This window comes from Schistocerca piceifrons, chromosome X, assembly GCF_021461385.2.
Source record: "Schistocerca piceifrons isolate TAMUIC-IGC-003096 chromosome X, iqSchPice1.1, whole genome shotgun sequence".
Classification (NCBI taxonomy): Eukaryota; Metazoa; Arthropoda; class Insecta; order Orthoptera; family Acrididae; genus Schistocerca; species Schistocerca piceifrons.
The window spans coordinates 568,462,424-568,478,922 of record NC_060149.1 but is presented as its reverse complement, the minus strand read 5'-3'; positions in this window follow the sequence as shown (position 1 = coordinate 568,478,922).

Sequence of the window (16,499 nt, the reverse complement as noted above, 5' to 3'; positions counted from 1 at the left end):
TGTTGCATTATTTTAATAGCAAAACCATCACTGCCGATCAGTTAGCTCTACTGAGTAATAGGTACTCTGGAAAGAATGAAAATTATATAGTGGTCTGTTCCCATACGTTCTAATTCACTGCTTCCATCTCTTCAAAAAAATTACTCATGTTCTTCCGATGAGGGGCCATTTCTTCCTTTCCAATGATCAAGACTTTCCACTAACTGAGAAGAAACAGAGAACTACTTCACCAGAAGAGCCAAATGACTGGAATAAAGCAATGAGTAGTTGTCGCAGCAGATCATCTCCATTTGATGCTGTTGTTGTGAACTGAGACGTGCTTTATGGTTGAAAACCTGCAGCAGCTACTTACTTCTTATAAACGCCAAGACTATCCTCGATTCTAATAAATCTTCGCCGGATTGAAATATCAGATGACTGCCCCTTTATTTAGAAACGGGATATGTACTGTGGCCACTGGTACACGTGTAATGTCTGCATTAAAGTTATGCTTTATCAAAGCGTGGAACTAATCCAAGTGTATGGAGGTCCCACTGGTCTTCCAGCAGCAAAGTTGCAGGACTTCAACGATTGCGCACATCCCTTCGAAAGAAAGAAAGTGGGCTATTCTACACACAGCTGGAAGAGAGCCCAGAATATATTGCCAATGGGGCTATTGTTGTAGATGAAGACGACAACAGTGATGGGTGCACCAAGTGAAATAATGCTAGTGAACCATGACATTACTGTATTATTTACCTAATCCGTATTCAGTACCACTCGATGTATGCAAAATTCGTAAGAATAACTACAAAAATTCTGTAACGCATCACTTTTTGTTGAATAGATTGTGGTAATATTGCCACAAAATTCAATTTAAAACTATAATGACAGTCTCTGGTTCGTTAAAACGTGACTGAATTAATATTATGCTTTTTTGTGACAATTTCTGGCAAAAACAATCAATGTCAGTAAATTTTTTGTTCTTTAAGAGGACAGTTTTAAACTTCCAACGTCAAAAACTTCAGCAAACTGTTACATTTCTATGAGCAAATGTAAGAAAATTTTTCAGGTGTCAGTGTAACACAGAATAACATTTAGACGGATTATTGCTTCTCCTGAATATTTCATTTTTTCGTCATTGATTGTTTTTGCCAGAAGCCCCACAATTTCTAAAGCCAAAAAGTGTCCCACTTTTCCTTGTAACTTAATTTAAGGACCTACCAGTTTGGCCTGGGTAGCTTACATTACAGGTGTTACACTGAATTTTGTAGATACCAGCCCTCTCATACATGTGGACTCCATGTTGTAAATTGTTTCTCAGCTTAAACTGCAGCGTATCCTTGGTCTTAAATTTGCCACTGAATTAAAAGGTCTGATAATATTAGCCACTTTCTGGGAAAGATTACCGAAGTGTGGAATTGTTACACTCCCAGATTTCCATGCAGCAGTCGCCTTTACATTCGTGAGCCGTTTCTTTCACATTCCTTAAGTGGTAACAATTAACTCTGGCTGGCTGTTTCCTTCACTGTAAATAGGCGCTTGAGCTGACATTATAAGATTCAAATTATGTGCATGGCTTTCATATTGGTAGTACTAATAAAACTTCCGCATTAAGCACCACTAGTGGCTGACCAACGTTAGATCTTTCCATCACACTTTGCACACAGAATGGACCTTCATATTAAATATTTCCACATCTAAATTGTCTGTATTCATTATTAAAATACGCAGATTTCATGTATGGGCACTGTTAAAATAAACTGTGTATTAAAGTCTTCAAAGCAAATCAACATTGGTTCTGTAGCAGTGCAAAAAATATATGAACAATATTGCTGATCTGACATACAACTAAAAGTGCACATTCGGCAAGAGCTCCCGAAGTAAAGTATGCTATTCCCACGTTTAAATCCATCACAGAACTTTTCCTGTATTCCGGTGACACTGCTAAATCATGCTGTCGCACATCGGAAACTCAATGAAGTAGCATACTGAACTGTAGATGGTGAATGCCACTCCTCCAGTCGTGGTGACTACCATGATGATGTCTTGATAAAGGGAACGTTGATTATGACCTCACGGTTAGGGTACTGTCCAGTGCATGTAATGTCATGTATCAAAGTTTTCTGATCGCTGGAACATATGATAAGCCACAACTTACATTTCCTATGTGATCCATACCTTGCCATTTCGTTTTTCATTAAATTTGAAGCTGCTTCATTCTCCTCTTGTCAACTCCATTCTGAAACACTCCATTCTTTTCAAACCCGGGCCATCCCATTTCGACTCAACATATTCCTTTCTGGCACATCCTGCTCAGTTCTCTTCTGACTTTTTCCATTCCGTTTCTTTACATGGACTGTGTGAATGAGATTTCGAGCCGTTTCAATTCTTTTTAATCGTCTTTGTGAAACAGTGTTAGAAATACTCCGAATTATGGAGAACTTGCTGTCTGCTCTATTTACATGCAGTGTTAACTTCTGGTATTAGAATACTGTTTGAGAGCCACTAACAGCTGAAACTGTTTCTTAATTATTCAGTATAACTATGCATTTGGAGTGATGGTAGTCACCACGTTTCGGATGATGGCACTCACCATCTTCTATTTAATCAAAGTGTCAAAGAGTTTCCACTGTGCTACAGCAAAAGGTGACAATAGGGTGTAGAATACTAATGGCCATCAATCACAATAGAAGATGATTTTATTTAACACAGGACCGATTTCGGGCTTGTGCCCATTTCCTGGTGGCTAAAATTCAGGTAAACGTTTCCATACTCATTGTTGGAGAGCTTTGTTTAACTAAAAAAAATTAAGTGATACCGAATACATATACACAAATGAAACATTTGGAAGCGGCTAAGCAAAATACTAGGCTACTTAGATAAAGTTGTTGTATCCACATCGTTTACACAGTACATTTATCACATTTTTGTTCAAAAATACTTCGTTTTTTACATATTAACTGTACATTAGTCATCGTACTAATTTTTGGTGCTTCCATGTATGTCTTTGATAACGTTTTGCTAGCTTAAATGTTGGTAACTTCAAATATACAGGCAATTACAATGTGTTTACAGTCGAAAAACAGAGCCTAAGTCAAAGAACTACAGAGATGTTAGACATACAGATACACAACAATTATTACGAATTATGAAAATGAAATTGTTACATGACTGTGGAACATCACTGTCATTTACAGTATCTAAAATGTTGTTAGTAAATTGTATAAGGTTACTAGACTTTTTTTGAAACAGTGCTAGTTTTCGGTGGCAATGAGATACAGTTTTTGATTTTTAAATATTTCATTAAAAGTTTATAGAAAAGACTTGTCTGAAGGGTCTGCTTGTTCACTGAGAATTCTGTGTGGTTGTTTTGGGGCTATAGATGTTCATTTAAAGCCAAGAAGTTTCATTTCCCTTTCTTTTCTGACACTGTGTGGTATCTGTATGTTGTTTTTACTGGCTGAGTGGTCATATTCTTTCAAATGTTTTGCTAATGTGGATTTACCCAAATTATTTAGCCAGAAGACATCCATGTGTCCTGATATATTATAGTGAAACTCCTATGTGGAATTGCTTCTTTTATCTACTTGATATTCTACAGTGAAGTAATGCTATTGTGCATGCCACTGAAAGCGTTTCCTTGTGTTTACAATCTGTAATGTAAACAACAAACTTGCCTTTCAAAATTATCGGAAACCCACTACCAGGGATGTTGCCATAAATTACTCCTTTTGCCACACAAAACAGCACAAAATGGCATTCTTCAGATTCACACTTGACCATACACATTAAGAACCACTCAGTCCTCTTGCTGAATACAAACAGTTACATTTTTGGAAGAATTACACACAGGAATGGATACAACCCATATATAATTGATAAACTTCACTCAGAATCAAAAAGAAGCAATGTACACCATTAAAATCAGAATCAAAAGGACAAATACACACATACGCTTTCAACCCTTTTATAGAAAAAAAATTCTTACAGCCTAGCTGACTTTCTTGTAACAGTGGTATTCAAATAACCTTCAGCAGTAATAATAAACTACAACAGCACATCATTCACACGAACAAGACAAACAGCCAGTGTCAGAGTAAATCAGGTATTAACAAACTTCTGTCATAAATGCCCACAATCCTGCACAGATCAGACAGGAACGGGCTTAACTATAAGATACTGGGAACACATGGATGCCTTCTGTCTGAATAATTTGGATAAATGCCTGCAACACACCTGAAAGAACATGACCACTCAACCACAGCCACTGAAGACAACTTACAACAAACTGTCAACAAAGGAAAGGAAATAAATCCCCTTGAAGAGCTCAAAATTTACAGCCATAGCCACAAATCATCACACCTGATTCTGAGTGAACAAGACACCTTGTAAACAAGTCATCTCTACACACCTTTAATGAAATGTTTAAAAATGAAAAACTATAGTTTAATGGTTTTTTTTAAATATTCTATTCTCACTTATATAATTTACCAGGAACCACTGTAGATATCATAAATGATGGTGTGGTTGCATAATCATGTAGCAATTACATTTTCATAATTTGTAATATCTGTAATGTATCTGTATGTGTACATGTAAAAAAGGGATATTTTTGTACAAAAATGTGACAAATGTGCTGTGAAAACTGTATGTATACACCAGCTTCATGTAAGTGCTATACTATTTTGCAACACATGTCGCTTAGCCGCTTCCAAATCCACATCTACATCATACTCCGGAAGCCACCTAATGGTGTGTGGTGGAGGGTACCTTCGGTACCACTACCTGATCCGTCAAACCCTGTTCCACTCGTGAATAGTGCGTGGGAAGAATGATTGTCGGCAAGCCTCTGTATTGGATATAATTTCTCGAATTTACTCCTCGTGGTCAGTTCGCGAGGTGTATGTAGGGGGAAGTAATATGTTGGCTGACTCCCCCTGAAAAGTGCTGTCCCGAAATTTCAGTAGTAAAACTCTCTGTGATGGACAACGTCTCTCTTGTAACGTCTGCCAGTGGACCTTGTTTAACATCTCCGTAACGCTCTCTCACCAGCTAAACGATCCCGTGACGAAACGCGCCGCTCTTCATTGGATCTTCTCTATCTCCTCTATCAGTGCTACCTGATGGGGATCCCAGACATATGAACAGTACTTAAGAATCGGGCGAACAAGAGCCTTATAAGCCACTACTTTCGTGGATGAGCTACATTTCTTAAGATTCTTCCGATGACTGTGAGTCTTGTGTCTGCTTTTCCACTTAAGGTTGCTCTGGATAGTTACGCCTAGATATTTTACGGCAGACGCTGTCTCCAGCTGTTTGTCATCAGTAGTGTAGCTGTATAGCAGTGGATTTCTTTTCCTATACATGCGCAATATATTACTTTTATTTCCGTTCAGGGACAACTGCCACAATCTCCACCATTCATCAATTCTCTGCAGGTGATTCTGCAAATTCTTAATATCTTCTGGCATTGTTACTTTGGTGTAAACAACTACATCACCTGCGAATATCCTTAAAGGGCATCCGACGTCTTCTACTAGATTATTTATGTATATATTGTGAACAGCAACGGTCCTATCACACTTCCCTGTGGTACTCCGGATATTAACTTGACTTCTGTTGATTTAGTTCCGTTAAGAGCGACGTGTTGAGTTCTATCTGCAAGAAAGTCTTGAATCCAATCGCAGGTCTGCTTCGATACTCCGTAAGCACGTATTTTTTTCACTAAATTTCACTAAATGACAGTGCGGGACTATGTCAAATGCCTTACTGAAATCAAGGAAGACAGCATCAGCCTGAGCGCTGTTGTCCAATGCGCTGTGGATATCATGGAGGAACAGAGCGGACTGAGTTTCGCAGGATCTCTGTTTGCGGTATCCACGTTGATTTTTATAGAGGAGCTGTTCATTTTCCAAGAATGTCATAATTCTTGAGCCTAAAAATGTTCCATCTGTGTCTATTTAGTCATCATCAGTTCATGTTTCTCGACTTAAACAGTGATCCCCAACACTGAGTATGCTAACTTTTACCAGAATGTTAACCAGCAGAAGACAGGCACAAGTCCTGTAATTGGTCGCGTGTTAAATAAAATCACCAACTTTTTGTCACTGGTAGCAGTCATTATTTATTCTACACCGTATTTGGGAACAATCATGGAGTTCATTTGCGTCCATTGACGATAAAATACATTAGAAAGTGACAACGTTTAGAACTGAAAAATAAAGGTAATACCCCAGTGTGGGGTCACTATAAAGTCGCTGACCCTTATACCAGTTACAGAAGTAAGTTTTTAATGTTACTTTATTCATTCTGATTAGCGAACACCTCAGCTGTTTTTGTAGAGTACACCATAGGGAATACTGCAACTAGTCACTTGTGGCTGGTTTCTGCATTTCCTATAGTGTATAGTTTTTGATGAATTTAAACGTGGGATTAAACCTTGTTTGCTTTTGTAATTCTCTTCAACAAATGCACTTTTGCTCTGATATAGAACAGATTTTTATGTTTTTTAACAAATTAAATGCGTACTACTTACATGTGGTACAATGATCGAATTTTGCTCGTCTAATAGCCTTTACATTTTGACAGTAAAGCCAATAAATGAGCCGTGTGTACCTTTTTATACATATAGAAAAATTAAGTTGTGGGGGTACCGCAGTCTGTTTATTTCATAGTTAAGAAATAATTTTATTTTGGAGCTCAATTTGAAATTTTGTTTGCAGTCAGAAGGCTGTAATTATACCTTTGCTTCCTAAAAATGTGTTTGTACAGTTTGTTTATCTATGTGTTTTTACACTGAGAATTTGATGAGATTTTAATGTTATTTAGGAGCTGATGGTGGCAAATACAGACTGGATATGTCTTAGAGAACCTCGGTACGATAGTTCTGCTTCGTAAATAGTGCGACAGTCCTTTAAAGTTTGTTTTGTGTATAACCTCTAGAAGGTCTATGGCAGATCCAAATATAAATGAATATTAATTTGTTAATACCATCGATTACATTTTCTTTATGTGCAAGAAGATGCATTTTCTTTGTTGCGCCTAAAATGGTGATTGCTAACACGAAGAATTATTAAAACGTAAAAACGTAAAGTGGCATCAATTCGACCTGTATACCACCAACGTCATATCCTCCAGCTGAAGCACCTACACCCATTATGCATTTTAACTTTGAGATAACACTGTAACTCTTTACAGGCATGCCTAATATCACAGAACATTTTAGAAATAGAAAAATTTAATGTAAGGGACCATAATAACTTAACTGATGTGTCGCACTAAAAAAATGAAAGCAATAACATTTTTTCCATTGCTAGGACTAATTATAATGTCTACTTGTTAGCTTACTTGTCTGCATACCATAATAGTTTAGCCACCAATTGTTTTCTGCAGTTATAATACTTGGTTCGGTTATTTATGGTAATGGCCTGTTTTACGCCTAACACGAAATATCAGCTGTCTGTTTATCATCTTATTTTTTAACCAAACATGTTTAGACATCGACACATCCTTGGGGCCCCACATATGAAAGTGCACAATCATTTTCAGGCACTAATTTTTTCAGATGTGCTTATGTGTGTGTGTGCGTGTGTGTGTATGTGTGTGTGTGTAAAGACATGGAAATAACATTGTGAGACTGGATGTAAGCAAAGCGTTTTCTGTTTTTTTCACATATATTTACTGATATATCAGATGACGAATTCACATTGCTACTCTTGACAAGCATCATGGAAAAATTTAGATGCAGCAGTGTTTCATTTCATGGGCTATTCGCCTATACACCAAGTGTAGGCCTTCTTAGGATGCTGCATTTTGGTGTCTTCCGTTTTACGATAATTTAGACATTGGAATAACTTAGGGCACTTGCTTTGTTTCAGGTACCAATTTCGCCAGATATGTGCGTGTCTGTTTGTGTGTGTAGAAATTACATAGACATAAATATTGCATTTTTTTGTATCCTTGGCGTAATTTTTCAAATATTTTACATTTGTATAAAACTGTGTGACAGTTTATATCAATCACACAACAAAGATGTGTTAAATAATTGATTTGAATTTTCGTTGAGCATTATACCTTGTAACTGCTGTCAACTGTTGGCGAAAAGTGCTTCTGCTTAGCTGAGTGGTAACGAGCTTGCCTTCCATGCACTGGGCCCGGGTTTGATTCCCGGCCGGGTTGGAGATTTTCTCCGCTTGGGGACTGGGTGTTGTGTTGCCCTCATAATCATTTCATCCTCATCATCGGCCACAAGTCGCCCAGTGTGGCACCGACTGAAATAAGACTTGCACTTGGCGGCCGAATCCGGATGGGATATTCCGGCCAACAGTGTCATGTGATCATTTCAATTCACTTTATTGTCTTTGCGAAGACAAGCAACAGGAGCATAAGGCAGCTGTTGATTTTATGTTTCCATTACAATTTTTTTATTAATAAGAATTATACATTTCACCCTTGTAAGGCATCATTAGATTACGTAGAAATGCGTCAGTTGCTGCTGAAGGGCACTAAACAAGAATAAGAAGCTTCTGAGTATAACACCAGGTTGTCAAATGTCTTACCAGATACGTGAAGGACATCCACTAAAGCAGTCTCAACATGGTGTACAATGCACAGATCCAGGTGTACAATGTGTGGATATAGAGCAGAAAGCGATCGCCTTAGCAGGTCCACTGGGAGAACCTGCTAGCATTGCGAATTTTTCTATACGCAAAAGGAATGACCACAAACACTGCCATGGAGTCTCTGGCGCTATCTACACTACTAAGTGTTATGAATTAAAGTGAAGCGCTGGCACTCCAGTCGTGAACGATAGAGAATAGATGGCTGTGAGAAGATATCAGTCAATAGCACGCTGACCGACTCCTCTTTAGCACGACAACGCGACAGCATCTGCCCCTCTGCGAAGAGGACATAAGTTCCACTCGCGACTGGTCACGATCCAGTCCAAGAGTAGTCTCAAGATAAGCGATTTCTATAGCAGCATCGACACTAGTTACTTTGCTAGTACAATCCATGTAACGTGGACTTGTGAATTGTTATACTGAAGAACACTGCTTATATTGCATGTCGCCCTTCGCTTGCGACACATCTTTGTAATAGCAAAGTAACGTTTTGTAATCCTTTCCTTTTGTAATAAATGATATGATATGATATGATTTGTTTGAATGTTGTCCAGCGATCCGAGAAAGCATGTTTCCTAGACACCCCATATTTGACGACTAGACTGGATTTAACACTAACAAATAAAGATACTAAGTGTTTCACAGCCTTTGCGACAAACGCCAAGGGGTGATAAATCACGTCGTGGAGAAAAACGTTTGTTAGAAACAAAATGTCTACTGGGGCTTTCCGGCGATGGTTGGTGTCGTTTATGATTAGTGACGCTTTTGAAAGGTGACAGGGCTTAGGCACTCTGCGGTGTTCGTATGGAATGTACGTTGCCCTTCAGCCGTTCATTAGCTGTGTGGGAGTGGCGGCAGGCTCAAGAAATGTGAGCTCCCGGTTTGCTACTACAATATATTTCTCCCGTTAGAGAACTCATCCCTGTGGGTTTCTTGTTGAAGCACCCTATCAGTTTATTGGGCTAGCTAATACGCTGCACACCTGGTTAACAGCCCTTGATAGTTGGGTGAAACCCCATCATCCTACAACCACGGAATACTAAAGAGTACCTAGCGTCGCTGGGAAGCAGCAACTATCATTTTGTCTCAAACAAAAGTCATCTCTAAGCCAGACGAGCTAGCCGTTTGGCACAGAGTCTTTGAAATACTCTATATATATATATATATATATATATATATATATATATAGCCTGTAACACTCCCAAGCGATGTGTCCAGAGCCGGACCGCGGAAGTGGGGGGGGGGGGGGGGGGCGGGGGAGATACGCTCCCACCAAGGTCGCAGACACAGACTGGGCGTAGAAACTATTCGAAAAAAGAAAGAAAGGCAGTTTAAGAATTAAAAAAAAAAAACTAAAGACAGTTTAACATTTAGCAGGAAGGGGTACGTTAGATCTTCTACCGCTCCCATTCCTGCCTTCTCTCTACGAGAAGAAGCCTTTTTCCTCACGGCAGTTGTCACTCCGTCATATCTTCAGAGTCATTTCGTCCAAGCAGCACCATAAAAATACTGGTGCTACTGAACAGGTCCCTATCATTAATATTGTGTATATGGCAACGGTGCAGTCGATTCACACAGCTGCCACGGACACATTTCGCTCATGTTCAACAAGTAGTTATTGCTGCTACAGAACATTTTAGGATCTCTAAGGTCGACAAGTGCTTCATGAAGCAACTGGTTCACCAAAAGCTTCCACTTTTTCCGATTTCTGCCGACTGACAGCTGGAGCAAGGAGTGACGGTGGAGGAAGAAACCATGACAGTGGAGAGGATATGTGCTTTACTTACCCCTCCAGCCAACACTTTTTCTGCTCCCAGTGACTACAATTACTAAATGACGATAACTGAGTAAAGGGGGCGGAGAGGACGCGCACAGCTTAACAGCTGTATAGTCTTGCAGACTTCCTCAGCATCCACCAATAGGTCAAACTGTATGCGCGTATCTATTCTCTCTTCACCGTAAACTTAATACGGATACCAGCGATGCACAATATATTCCTCAGCATGTGCTGTAGCATCCCTGGATTCTCGTATCGCGTATAGTCACATAAGATTGTGGAGGTTTATGTTGCGGCCACGCTGCTGCACAATCCATTAATTATCGGCGTATTTAACTAGTAATAACGGTGCCGCCTCGCTGCAGTTCGCTCGGATACGTGCACGCTATATGCATTCAAATGACGGGTCCATATGGGTCCGAACATCACGTGCAGCAAAACCGAATGTCCACTGGGATTCGGTATATTAGACGTCATGTCATGTCTGGCTAGTGAGTAGAAGTTGTACTCTCTTTGTTCCGGTGAAAATAATGAACTGTTACTTCTTTACAGTTTCGGTACGATTTTTCTTTCTGATATGAACGAAAATCATTGTTGCATCTTTCTGATTTTACAGGTAAGGTTTCCAATTATAATGGTTGAGGTGGTCGTCTGTATTGTCAGGCTTCACAGTAGAAACGTAACTAATGAACTACTACCTTTGCTTCCCCGCGTTAGAGAACGAAACAGCAAGTTTCGCAGTAAGCGTATAAGTAACGATTGATACGTTTTGTTTTAGAAAATAACTAAATCTCGTTTAACTCGATCAAGTGAAATGTGTGTCTTAATCGGCAACCACGTGTTTTCGAGCTATAGCAAGTCGCGCAGCGTGTACGAGTCTGTCGTGCTCGACACAGAACAAAACTTTGCTATATAACTGTCTCAGTTCGGAAAAATTATGGGTTCAGTCAGTAGCCGCCAATTATCACCAGTCCAAGTACAGGTGGAACTAACAACTAACTCAGTCAATAACAGTAGACGGTATGTGCCCAGCATTCCAGCGTATACTCTACCTCATCGATCCAAATTCTCTGATATGGAGAAATAATTCAGTGACTGGTGCTAGTTGAACCCCTTCATTCATGTTGACAAAACAACTCATTCAAATGTACGTCAAATTAAAAGAATTAGGAATTCAAATGGAAACCGTTACTTCTACTGATGCTGCCTTCCAAAAGGACGTACTAGCTGAAATAAAGGAAAATGGCGTAGTGTTCTTAAATGTATTATGGATATAGCACATCACTGCATCACGAACTTAACTTTAAGGGCAGGTTCCGATTCCATCAGTTACAGCAGCTATGGTGTATTTGGAGTACTTTGGAGCTTATTAGTCACTACAACTGTTAGAGTACTTAGCAATGTCAGAAGCGGAAAAAGTAGTCCACGCTATTTTTAAGCTGAAATTCAGAACGATGTTACATAAATTTGGGGAAATAAGGGTATGAAATAAAGAGCCAGCTAAAAAAAGCTAAGTAATTTAATGTATTTTATTGTACTAAGACATGGCTCATTTAGAACAAATCAGCCGAATCATTTGGTGTGCTTACAACGACGATGAGAAATGTTCAGAAGAAATAGATTTTGTTGGCTTTGTAATAAATTCATAAAACATCAGAAAACTGAAAGAGGACAATCGTAAGAAATATTGCTGAAGCTGAGCTGTATTAGCTTTTATACTGAAAACTGTCGTGATCAAGTCTTCGATAGTGGTTAAAACATGACAGGAAAATCTGAAGACGTGAAAGCGCATGTATGGAAAAAAAGACTTGCAAATTTTTTGTGCTGCACGAAATTTAAATCTTTTTGTTGTGCATGTCGCGAAAGTGTCAGTTCTCATGGTTTCCTTAATAGTTACAGTTTTAAAGTATTTCATCATCTCTAATTTAAGATGACGGGCATTTGTCGATTGTTTTAAAACGACTCTTAAGATACACTGCGATTCCAGATGGTCTGTTAGTCTTCTAACTGTGACAGCTCACGCGATGGACCTAGCATATGTACACGAGGTGTTACAGGAAATGACCAACAGGAACAAATGGATCACTGAAATAACATTTTGAACCACCCACAGACTACTTGAAGAGTCAGTGCTCGTCGATTTATCACCTGCAAGAACAGAATTGCAGTCGTTTACACCTATGGCGAACATTACGCAAGTTCAGATATACTGTATTACAAATTGCCGCATGATTATGACAAATACCCGTAACTCTTCTTCTCTGTCATAAATTTGCACAGAAATCATACACTCTATGGACTTCGTTAATTCGTTGTCCAACAGCAGTTATGCAGCCCCTTGCATTTTGCAGCAACATCTGTATCTCTATTTCCCAATCTACCTTCCGGTGTGTAGCAAAGGATACTTTGTGTATGAATGTCGCCGCCCCCACTTCCAGTAACAATCACAAATGATGAGCTGGGAAAGCGGTAGTCGGTATGTCTACGCCTGAGCTCTAATGTCTTTGATTTTATCTCAATGATTTGTTCACGATATATACCGACGAGGAGGACAATTGTTGTTTGACCCTTCTAGTAACGTACACTCTCGGAATTTCAACAGTAAAGCTCATCGTGATGAACAATGCCTAACTTGCAGCACCTTCCACAAGAGTTGGCTAACCATCTTCGTGGCGTGTTCACTCTTACACAGCGAACTCGTGATAAATGCGCTGATCTTTTCTTTTTCCTCTGTCAGTGCTACCTGGTAAGGGCCAGGATTGAGAAGTACGTTCAAGGAGCGGTCAAAAAGAATTTCTTGAGCTACCTTTTCCATCTGTGCACTCCAGTGCTTCACCATTCTCCCAGTGACCCTCAGACCGGCATCTGCCTTTCCTACGGTTTGTTTTAGGTGTCTGCTCCTGTTTAAATACTCACAGAGAATTGATGGATGTGACTGTTTTCAGTGACCGTTCGGAAAAAAACCAAAGGCGGTTGCATTCTATGACGAGGGTGTTGGAAAGTTGGTACAGCGCTACGACAGATGTCTAAGTCGGAGAGGCGACTATGTTGAGAAGCAGCTGGAAGATGTAGCCAACTGCTTCAAATAACACATTCTTGATTTTCATAGTGGTTTCCGTTTCAAGACCGATCGAAACTTACTTTCCGAATAGCCCCCGTATTTTAAATGTCAGCCGCCATCCCTGCATCAAGCATAGATCCTCTACAGGTTTTCCTACATTTCTCTACAATTATTTAGCGTTGTCACTTCTCTATACGGAGTGATTCCATGGCGATGTTACAAGCTTCCAGGGATGACGGAGAAGGGTCGGTGTATCAACATGACGTAAGGGACTCGGGTCCAGAAACGACCGAGTCGAAAATAATAGGCGTAAACAGTGGACCGAAATGTTTGAATACTCCATTAGTAGCGTAGCGCTTGACACAGTCACGTCGATTAAATATTTGGGCGTAACATTGCAGAGCGATATGAAGTGGGACAAGCATGTAATGGCAGTTGTGGGGAAGGCGGATAGTCGTCTTCGGTTCATTGGTAGAATTTTGGGAAGATGTGGTTCATCTGTAAAGGAGTCCGCTTATATAACACTAATACGAACTATTCTTGAGTACTGCTCGAGCGTTTGGGATCCCTATTAGGTCGGATTGAGGGTGGACATAGAAGCAATTCAGAGGCGGGCTGCTAGATTTGTTACTGGTATGTTTGATCATCACGCGAGTGTTACGGAAATGCTTCAGGAACTCGGGTGGGAGTCTCTGGAGGAAAGGAGGCGTTCTTTTCGTGAATCGCTACTGAGGAAATTTAGAGAACCAGCATTTGAGGCCGACTGCAGTACAATTTTAGTGCCGCCAACTTATATTTCGCGGAAAGACGACAAAGATAAGATAAGAGAGATTAGGGATCGTACAGAGGCATATAGGCAGTCATTTTTCCCTCGGTCTGTTTGGAAGTGGAACACGGAGAGAAGATGCTAGTTGTTGTACGAGGTACCCTCCGCCACGCACCGTATGGTGGATTGCGGAGTATGTATGTAGATGTAGATTAGATAACAGGTGCTATGATCCTTCTTAGAGAAATTAATTACGAACTTTTGTTTTCTGATGAGTTAAGAATGGGATTTTACTATCAAAGAACTGCCAGACAAGAGTGCTATCTTGATGTAGCGTAGAGTCGGCTATGCTGTAAGAAGGTGTGCAGGAACGCACAGCCATATCCAAAGATTTTTGTAATTTTATATTCATTTCTTTTCATATCAGAACCCCTTTGTTTGTTATCCGCGGCAACCGTACAACTCAGCGGTACGTCAACGGTACTCTACGTCCTACGCAAAACGTGGAAGAAACTGAAGACGGTGTGAGTTAAAAACCAAGATAGAATTGAGATTATTCTAATATGCATGGTGGAGTGGATCGAGTGTCACAGAGCCCTCTAACATTCTGCGTGGTGTCTGTTCTATATCGTGTCTCCCTACCACTTTCGCGCAACGACGCTCTGAGCGTGTTTTTAGGGAATTGACTAGTTTGAACCTGGGATCTGTTGCTGGTAGGGAGACGCCAGACCACACATGACATGTAGAGTTCAGAAGAGTTCAGTGAGACTAGCGATGATATAACCAAACACTTCATGATTTCAGCGTCAGCTCCACTGCACTCCCTGTAAAAGAATCTTAATACTAACTATATTTAGTGGAAGGGGTACAAAGCTTTCCTATTTATAGTTAGCTGGTAAAATAACGTCGAAAAAGCAGTTACGTTTACCATTGGAAATTTTATTCTATTCATAAAACATTGTTTATAAATTGCAGTATTGATAAAAGAAAATGTTTTAATACAGGATGGTAAAAACCAACTACGTTCAACAAAAATGTGAACGAATATTCCCTGAACGGGTTTCCAAGTTCTACAATGGATCGAAGGATGACCTATGCCATATCACATCTTTAATCTAGGTTTAACTTAAGTTTCACAAAAGAGAAAACTATCAAAATGGTCTACAGCGACCCTCAATTGTCTTTAATTACTTATCTAACTTGTTGTAAATTACAGTGGCTGATGTGGCTTCTCAATAATTATATAACAGAAAAATCATCGCGTTTCAAATTTTTACTTCAAGTGGCAAATGTGAACACCATGAGCTTTAATTGACGTTCGACGCTAGTATTACGCAGAAAGGGGGTGTAACAGATGAGACTTCTGCAGTTCTGAGTGAAGCTTTATGCGCTGTTATGCGGCATCGCGTGCGTTCATTACCTTGTCGGTGTTCGTCAGGGGGCGGCGGTCAGCACAGCTCCGCTCTCCTCGCCGTCTCGGAAGGAACTCTCTCCTCACTTCTCCTTACTACTGTTTACCGAAGTTGGTTTAAAAAAACTATCTGGCTGTGTTTTCATCTAACCAATCAGGGTCTCAATGTTAACCTTAAGCTCTGCCTACAAAAATTCTGTCCATCCAATGAGAAACGTTATACTTTTCGTGGTGGGGCAATGTTTTTAAAGTTTGCAACGTAACACAGACGCGAAAAAGTCTCACGCTAAGACTTGCAGCTGGTGTGGTCCTTTTAGTGTTATCGTAAGATCTATACTGTTCTTCTGGAGGGCTCTATCTTTTAACATGGGCTGGGGGGTGGTCCTGACGTAACAGAGACGCGAAAAAGTCTCACGCTAAAACTTGCGGGTGGTGTGGCCCTTTTTGTGTTATCGTAAGATCTATACTGTTCTTCTGGAGGGCTCTAGCTTTTAACATGGGCTGGGCGTGGTCCTAGCGGTTAGCTGGCGACGTGGGTGTCCGTCCCTTATCGTAGGGCCTTCAGCTTAACACGGTTCTGCTCTCGGCTTCTGTTCTCGTTTCTCCCCTCGGAACTGCGTCTGTCCCAAGGTGGGGAGGTATGACATGCATTTAGGCATTCTTGTGTTAGTCTGTGGTATTCCATTTGCTCACTCGTTACTCGTATTACTTTGGTTAATTTAATGTGACGATTTATTCGGAGTTATGTGACATAGTACTGGATTTGCTTATCATGTCAGGGTTTTCATGGAAGGTGTTGGATTTGCCTGACACCTTACAGCCCTGCTCACTGAAAAGATAAAAGAATTTCTATTCTATGGCATTAGCACCTCACCTAGCCT